Source organism: Salvelinus namaycush, chromosome 8 (assembly GCF_016432855.1).
Source record: "Salvelinus namaycush isolate Seneca chromosome 8, SaNama_1.0, whole genome shotgun sequence".
NCBI lineage: Eukaryota > Metazoa > Chordata > Actinopteri > Salmoniformes > Salmonidae > Salvelinus > Salvelinus namaycush.
The window spans coordinates 20,761,413-20,770,829 of NC_052314.1; positions in this window are offsets into that span (position 1 = coordinate 20,761,413).

Here is a 9,417-nt window from a genome sequence, read left to right on the forward strand (position 1 = left end):
ATGGCTTATCTATTTTTTCACAAGCCCTCTGTTTTCAATGCAAAGAATGGGCCTTTCTGGAGAATGGCCGTCCGGCCTAGTACCATCCCTCATTCAAGGCCCTTTGTGCTGCCCCATTTAAAGAAGCTGTCATGTTCTCTGTGCAGTTGGCAGGGAAGGCCAAATCTAGAGTGCCCCAGAAGTGACAAAAAGGAAACTTTTTTGTTTGCCTGCCATCGTGCGGACTGAGTCAAGGAGGAATTTTAGCAACATGTAATTTACTCTTGGGCCTTTTTACTGTACGTAGCTTTAGAGATGGTAATTTCTCCCTTTGTCGGTGTGAAAAGATAACCATCAATCAGTTGTCAATTGGTCAATTGCAGAGGTGATGAAAAGGAAGGGGTTGAACAATCCCCTCTCTCTGGCTACCTAGAGTATTCAGGAGCCTTGGAAAAACGTGGCAGCTGGAGCAGAGCACGGAGTGGATCCGTCACACAGGTACAGCAGCCATGGTAAAATCTCTCATCAGCCTTTTACTCTTCAACTGCTGCAGTGGTTTTAACTTGGAATAATTCATACCTGTTTTACAATTGTAATGTTGATGTTAAATTTGCAAACATTTAAGGGCTCATTTGGTTTATTACTTAAATGCATATGCACATTTAGTTTATTATATTTGCTCAAATTATATTACAATTAAAATGCATGTGCATGGCAGTGTTTCTGTATTTTTCTGAAATATAATTCACATAAAAACACATTGTTTTTGTTGTAAAATTGTTTTAGTGAAGGGCACAATTTTACACACTGATTTGTTATGCTGAACTGTAACAAGCACACATTTTTATAGCAGTACAGTATTTAATGATAGTTATCATTTTGAAAGAGAGCTGAGACTGGCTTATGTGGAAGTGTCTCTTCAGGGTTATCTCCAAGTGGAGCATATCTGTAATGTAAAGCCTGTCTGGTCTGAAACCCCCCCCCCTACAAAATTATTGTGAAGTGTGCGGCAATGTGAAAACATCCTGACACCCCCCTCACCCTCAGGCCAGTTCCACCAATATTGATTTTGGTTTACGTCTGCTCTGTCCGCCGCTCAATGAAAAGGATTACAGGCCTGCGAAAGGATGAGATATCATCAGCTTGTAATCCAGCCCATGGTTTCCTAGCTACCGTATTGTCTATTCTGTTCCGCTATGTGAAAAATGTTGAATATCAACAATGAGTTTCAGTGCTGTATTGTTGAGTTTTGTATGAACTAATCTTGCCTCACTAAAAAAGACCTACAGCTTGGACAAAAGTCTATAGCCAGTGCATTCCTAGCTCCCCTTGCACTAAGGCAGGCTGAGGCAGAGAGGAAGACATTTTAGTCTCTTGCTCTTCTAGTTGCTAAAGCGCTGGGCTGCCGGGCTGTGGGAGTCATGAGGCGGCCCTGCTTCACTCGATATGGGCTCAGGGGGAGAGAACCATGGATGTGCAGGTCTAGGCCCTTAGAGCAGTGAGGGGGAAAGGTAAGCTGTCCGCTGACTGCTACTACACGGCTGTTTCTCCTCTTGTCAAGCTACAGTATGCTGGTGTTTCCTTCTCTCCTTCCCCCTGTCTCTGCCTTTCCCTCCCTCTTTCTTTCTGGTTCTTTGGCCTTGTGAGGAAATTTGTTCTCAGATGCAAATGTAGGCATTGAGTGTGTGGAACGACTAAAGACGAGCATGCTGGCTGTTTTGATTTGGAATGCAGATTAACAATAACCATACCTCCTGAGGTGGTGCAGGTCTGGGCAGAGTGGGGCAAGAGCAGCTCGTGGCAGGCAAGGTGTCTTTGTTATGTGATCTCTCTCTTACTTCACTGCTGTTTGTAGACTAGAATAGCACCTGGAGGGGGTGAGGGCGACAGGGCTGGTCTATGATGGTACCTTTTTACATTTGGCACCTGCATCAGCCCAAATTTAAAAGAGTTATGTCTCTCGCTGAAATGTGCACATTCATTTCAGTCAAACGTTTATTTATTTCTCCTTTCTTCAGCCGCTAGTGTGCAGAGTGACAGACCATAGCCAGCCTGTCTGAATGGGGGTGGGCCACTTCTCACTTAGATGACATGAGGGAATGTCTAATTTAACGAGCAGCTTAAAATCATTTGTTGAAGGAAAATAGAGACTTAGAATTGCAGTACCTCGGAATGCCTGTAGTATTATTTCTCTAATTAATATTATTATTATTTGTTTATTATATTATGCCGTTATTACTGGTTTTGTGTATTGTTTTTGTGTAACTGATGTACATATTAAGTCAGTTATTAGTGTTTTTCTAATCCCAGCAAAGTTAATTCTGTGAGAGGATTGGGAGTATTACTTTGTAAGCAGGTCTTTCTAAATGGTGGTGTGTGGGTGGGTGGAGGAGAGATGCAAGGAGGATGTGTGTTTGATGTAGGGTGGTGGGATAGAAGGATAGAAGGGAGGCTTGGCTCTCCTCTCGGCCGTGCTCGCTGGAGAGTGCGCTTCAGTGGCTTCGGGCTGCTTGAGGTTGGCTTCCACGGAAACAAGGAGTTGAAGGGGGGACTGAGACCGTTTTGGTTGGCTTAACCCCCACCCCCCTCTCAACACAAACACATACCACACGCACACACCGACACACACTACCTTGAGTCATGTTCTATCCACGGCCCCGCACAGCACTGGGGCCTGAAGTTTTCCCCATCCTTGCCCATCATTGTCAGACAATTATAGGGTGGAACTGAACTAGAAAATCTGGTACAATCCATCAATTAGTACAAAGGGTTTTCAGTGTAGTGTAAAGGCAGGGATGCAGGAGCCCTTGCGGCTAGAAAAAATGGTCCTGATTGGGCACGGACAGTGGATTTTAGTGCTGCTTGGATACACCGTAAAGATGCTGCCTCCGACCCCTACAGGTCTGAGCAGCAGAGTACCACATTACAGGGCTCCTTTCTTAGGACTCCTTTGTGTATGTGTGTATTTTTTTCCTCCCTCGGTCTCTTCATCATCCATTTCAGCCATTACGTGCACTCAGTAAGAGTACGCCCTAACAAAAGGCCAAGTTGTCAGCAGTGCAAGAAAGTGACATTGTTAAAAAGAAATAGATGTTAATGTGGTCCAGTGATGGAAAGCCTGGCGGACAGTGGATGCGCTCTCCTTTATGTTCCACGTATGTTTTGGTCCAAAAAGCACATCTGTTTCCATGCCTGGTGTTTTAGCATGGACATTAAGTTGGTGTTGGGGGCTGGTGGGTGTAGTGAGTGTAGTGGAGGGAGATGAGTAGTTATGAGAAGATATAGCTGCTGGCAACAGCTCCATTCACTCAAACTTTTCAACTCTAAAAAGCATCTACCATTTTTAAGTCTCTGTGTGCAGTTGGAAGGAAGTTGCTAACTGGCACTAGCGCAAATGCTAACTAGTGTTAGCATAATGACTGGAAGTCTATGGGAACAGCTAGAATGCTAGCTTTTCCTTTAGACTTTCAGTCATTATGTTAACGCTAGTCAGCAATGGCTCGCGAAACTACCTCTAACTTCCTTCATAGATGACACAGAATTATTTTATTTTTTTGCCAAAATCCCGAACCATCCTTTAAAGGATTTCCAATCAAAGAAGAAACACAATATAACATTAAAAAAAAAACAGATTCACTGAATTGATAAACCAGTCGTTTATCAACATAATACAATGTAGATGAACTCTGTGGCATATTATACAAATATACTTGGCTTCAAATAATATTATTATGTATTCTGTATTTACTATTTTGCTTTTGTTGCAGTCATTTTTTTGTAAAAACTTTATTAAAGATTTTTATACCCCTTTTTCGTGGTATCCAATTGGTAGTTACAATCTTGTCTCATCGCTGCATCCTCCGAAACATAACCCAACCAAGCCGCACTGCTTCTTGACACAATGCCCACTTAACCTGGAAGCCAGCCGCACCAAAGTGTCAGAGGAAACACCGTACACCTGGTGACCGTGTCAGTGTGCACAGCACCTGGCCCGCCACAGGAGACGCTAGTGTGCGATGGGACAAGGACATCCCTGCCAGCCAAACCCTCCACTAACCCGGACGATGCTGGGCCAATTGTGGGCCGTCCGGTCATGGCTGGCTGCGACAGAGCCTGGACTCGAACCCAGAATCTCTAGTGGCACAGCTAGCACTGCAATGCAGTGCCATAGACCACTGCGCCACTCAGGAAGCTTGTTGTGGTAATTTAAGAGTATTATTTTCTTCGGTTTTGGAGCTTAGGACTCTTTCTATTCTGCTGTTTTCTGATTCAAAATCTCAGTAGTGCTTTTGATCAGCTTTAACATGTTACAAATTCACTTTGATCACCGAATTTAGTTTATTTGCAATGAGACTTCAAAACAACTTGTGTACATGCCTAGCCTTCTAAGGTCTTGTGAAATGAAAAATACTTAATTTGGGGCATTATTTGTACTCATTTATGCCGAAGTAGCAAGCAACTCTTCCCCAGCTGGTATAGAAATTAGACAATTTATTGTTTTAATCACCATTGGGTTTTGTTAACCTCTCTGGGATAGGTGGGATGCTACCGTCCCACCTGGCCAAAAGCCAGTGAAAATGCAGAGCGCCAAATTCAAATAAATTACTATAAAAATAAATTATTATAAAAATCTGAAAATATTCTCAGGTATTTGTTTAACTGGGTTGCATGCAAACTCTAATATCAAACCAAAAAGTTGAGTGGTGTGAGTAACTTGATGATGATGTAGTGAGAGTGACACACTAATGACTGACTGTTTGTCCTCGTTAGTTGTGCTCTGCTCTACAGCTGACTAGTTACTCCAGTGCTAATGAAGGTAGCAGCCAGTCAGAAAACAATGAGTGCAGGCTGAGCAGGCTCACTAATGCTCTGTGTGCTGCCGGCGTGCCCCTCATCCAGGAAGCCCCCCAGCCCACCCTCTCCTCTCCTTCCCCTCCTCTTGCCGGGCGCAGCTCTCCTCATCCAGGCCTAACCTCGCAGGAGCTGCTTCCTTTTGTTTTCTGCAGCTTTGTGTTCATCCTCCTCACACTCTTCTCTCCTCTCAAGCCCCTCTGAACTGAGACTGCCAAATTAGCTATTCAATATGTGCAATTTGCGGTGGGGCTTTTTGTGATGTGAACATCTATCCTCAGGGTTGAGAGCGCAAATCCCCCTCATTGCGCCGCGCTCCTCTCCCTCTCTGGACAGGCGGAGAGAGAACCTAATCTCCTGCAGCGGCCCTGACCCTGGCTCACACCGGCCATCGGCAGCTTCCGCAGGCGCCACATCCCAACAAGGAATTTACTCTACATTAGCATAGGAGGAACTAAGCCTCTTTCCTGCCTCAGTCCACAAAGAGAACCACAGTAGCCTCTCCACATGAAGCGCCGTGCTCGTGTGATGTCTGATCTACGCCTGTTTCAGAACAGCGAATCGCTTTCAGGATTTTCAGGATGGAAAGTAGCTAGCTGCGTGAACAGTCAAAATAATTTGTGAAATTGAAAATGTGTGCAATTTAGTTTTTTTCAATGTTTAGTTTGAAAACAAATACAGGTGACTGTAGTAAATCTAGTCAGAGTTCTTTCAAATCAGATAAGCCCTATCTAACTTTTCCTCAGTTTGGACTGCTTTCCAGTTTCCAGTTCATGCTGGGGATGTCAGTGCTGAAATGAGAGGGGATTGTTTTTCCCAGTAGAGGAGAATAGAGTGTTTAGGCATGATCTGTATGTGGCAGACCTGCAGGCCCAGCCAGCCAGGCCCAGCAGCTCAGTGGGTGTCATAGGAATTCTGCTTGCATGTTGGTCAGTACTTGAAAATGTTCCCTGTTCAAAGAAGGGATATAAGGGAAATAGGATTAGAGGGAAATCAAATGGCCAGTTAGATGAACAATAATACTTTTTGAATAGCAGATTTCGTCTGCCGCTAACTCTACTGAGATAACACTGATGATTGAAATGTGGGATTTTACTGTCAGGGCAAATCTCTTTCGATATGCAGAATGTCAAACACACAGTGAGGTGTGTGTTTGTGTGCTTTGCCCGCACACATGAATGTGTGTGTTTGTGTGTGAGAGAGAGAGAGTCTATGTCTGTCTTTGTGTGTGTCTGTCTGTGGGTGTGCTAGGCTGTATGTTGGATGACAGAGATTCCTGGAGTGTCCAGAGGCAGCCTGGAAGTGCTGGCTTGTCCCCAGGGGATGGATGACAGGCGGGCAGACCCGGCTTGCAGGGTGTTCCCAGAGACTGGAGGTCAACAGCAGGCAGGACACTTCTCCTCTCCCACATGGGAAAAGGGTGACTGTGCTGCTCACACCACAAAGGGCTGGACTGTCTCAAAATAAAGATGTATGGGTTTTTAATGTTCAACTTCTGATGGAATTTGGGTACATTTCAGATGGGTCAGATCTTTCCCATGGTGGGAGAGACATTAGTGAATAAGATATTCAGCATTTTTGCAGTTCATCCCATACAATGAAATATGTTATTGTGTCATTCTGTTATACCACGTCATAACTGCTAATTTGGATGATATTAAGCCAGTCACTGAACCATGTTAGTGGAACTGCAGCTGGGTCTGTTTTGGATTGGAAAGGTGACAAAGACCTCTGCTGTGTCTGTCACTATCTCTGATAGAAACCTCAGGGGTGTTAGGTGTCATTGGCTGTATGCTGATATGTGTGGTGGAGAAGATGGGTTACAGAGCTGAGAAGAGCCTTATTAGCCCACAGAACACACTATCCCACCACCAGTCCTCTCTCTGGGGCCAGAGGAATCTCCACCACTCACAGACTGATGAAAAGTGAAGCCACCGCAGGGCGCTGAGAAAATGAGAGCCATTACCACCACAAAAACACGGTCATTTGGATATAGAATGGAAGTCGGTGAGGCGCAGGCAGGGGCTAAGATATGGAGCTCGGTATTACAAAAGAAAAGGCAAAGGGGAGACTGCAATTTACTCTGAGACTGGCCACCTGACCGTGGAGAAGACCAGTAATCAGTAGAAAGGATTGGGATGGGGAGTGCCCTGGTGGAGATCTGTGGTGCATCACGGAGGCCCAACAGCATGCATCTCCGCTTAAACAGTCCTTTAGCTATGATGTCATCTTGCAGGACAGGCCAGGGACCTGCAGGCCAAGCTAGAGGAACTGGAGAGGAACTCCATCCAGACACCCTTACCTCTGATGTGGTTCCACCTGATATCACGTAAAACCATAGCATGAGATCAATACGAAGTAATATCGCTTGATGGCTAGTTTGGATAAAATTATACAGAAAACATTTTTCTAAAATTAGCTATCCGGATAAGTAATTACCCTAGTCTCTATTGTAGGTAAATTCTCCCTCCTGTATAGAGTGAATGTGATTTATTGCGCATCGATAGCTTCATTTAAGTTGGCAGAAAATGACAGGAAACGGTAGCAAGTCACAGCTCGCACTTGATGTTCATTGTGTATACAGCTGAATCAAAAATCAATCTGCTTCTACATCTGCCATCTTGAGGGTTAAGGGACACAGATGGCTCCATTGCTGGCATCCCACCAAAGCCTGGTGTTAATCGGATGCCAAGGCTGAAGAGGGAAAGTTTGAATTCTCCCTTGTTCCTTCGTTAAGATCTCAGGTCCCCCTGCCACCAGATGTGACCGATTGCACGTTGTTGCAATCTGGGTTTAATCACGCATCATTGACAAAATGACACTCCTATGGAAGGGCTGAATAGGAAATTAAAGCATTTTAGATAACGTTCATAATTGACTAAATTGTTTAAGCCCCCAGATCACATGTATAATCTCTGCCTCACATGACCGTGCTGAAACGAAGTGCCTTGTTTGATCATTAATGATTTGGACACTAATCACATTTCCAGTTAAGTTTGTTTTGGGTCTTTGGTTCAGAGCGATAGGAATATAGAATGATGATCATCATAGTCCATCTTTGGCTTAAACTCCATTTAAGTGATAATTGGTCTTTCAGCAGGCAGCTCTAGGCGATGATGATGAACTCTGAGGGCCAGTCTATGTCCATCCACTTTTCACACTCGGCAGTAAATTATATAACTTTTGCTGTAAATAAAGGACTAGTTCCCCATTTAAATTTGAAAGCATGTTGGTGTTATCCATCCCCTTCAGGCTATTGGGCTTTTATAACCCAAGATCGTCACTGTTGGTAATATTAAGTGGAATTTTTCTCTCATCAGTCATAAAGTGGCTCTAAATGCTAACGCGTATGAATATGTACATTTTGTGTATGGAAATGTCCTATTTTACAAAAGAAAGGCTAATCCTCTTTAAAGATCTTGAACTTAAAATTCATCTCATTGGAGCCTCTTGCTTGGTCCCCATTTAACCTCCTTCAAAATATAGATATGATGAAAATTATAAGACTACAGCTTGATCTTAAATGATTTCTACTCAGGGTATGAGGATCACTTCGAGGCTTCATTGCTAGGTGTTTTCGCTCTGTTTATGTGCTCCAGTATCAGGTGCTTACGAATGAATAGAGCTCAAAGTTGAGCTTCTCAGTCTATAGCAATTCTCCAACGCTCTGTGTGAACCAAGTCTTAACAGTGGTGTTCCAGCAGTGTACACAGTCTCACATATCATTATTTAGAACTGGATGATCAATAATTGAGAACCATTGGACGAGAGGAATACCATTATGTTGACAATATACTCTGCATAGGGTACACAGTGTAATGTGGCTTGTTGTTAAGCTACTCCAACACTCTTTTAATCTGCAACTCTATTTCATTTCCTTTGTTACCTTAATGAGCTCAAGTTTTTTAATCTTGGGGATTTTGTCAATGAATCCATTAGTTTACAAACGCAGTGTGTGCTTATACAAAATGTATCAGGCAGAAATTATAGCTTCCCCCATGCGAGGTAAATCAGCAAAGTAATTTTTGTTTTGTTTTATTCTTATCTGGTCATTTAATTGCTGCTATTGTCTCATTAGGAGGAGGCACCCATGAATGATAAGAGAAGTTGAAGTGAACGTTTTTTCTCAGTTTGCTTTGAATGGTTTCAGTTTGAAGACTGGCTTGTATATGATCTCTGCCAGCGCTGGTATTGTAAGCACTGCTAAACAGTACAGACAACATTTGCCAAATGCTGCCTTTGCTGTTTAACAGATAATTCAAAAATTCCTCTGCAAATTATCAAAATTTAATTAGCAATATAAATGCCAGAAGGAGCACATTATGTGCAATTGTCTTGCTATCTTTCCAGAAATGAGTCTTTTAAAATGAATTTGCTGTATCAGTCATCTTTAAAATATTTTTGATCACTGAATTCATAGTTTCCATCCTGTGTTTTCTTTAAGGTATTCATTGACATAGGTGATTGCCTCTTAATTACTAGCACAGCCTCCTCCTATTCACTCCTATTAATTCATGTTTTCTGGCACAGTCCCAAAAGGCAGCCTTGCCCTATATCTTCTAATTACTTCTATAATTGAATTTGCTC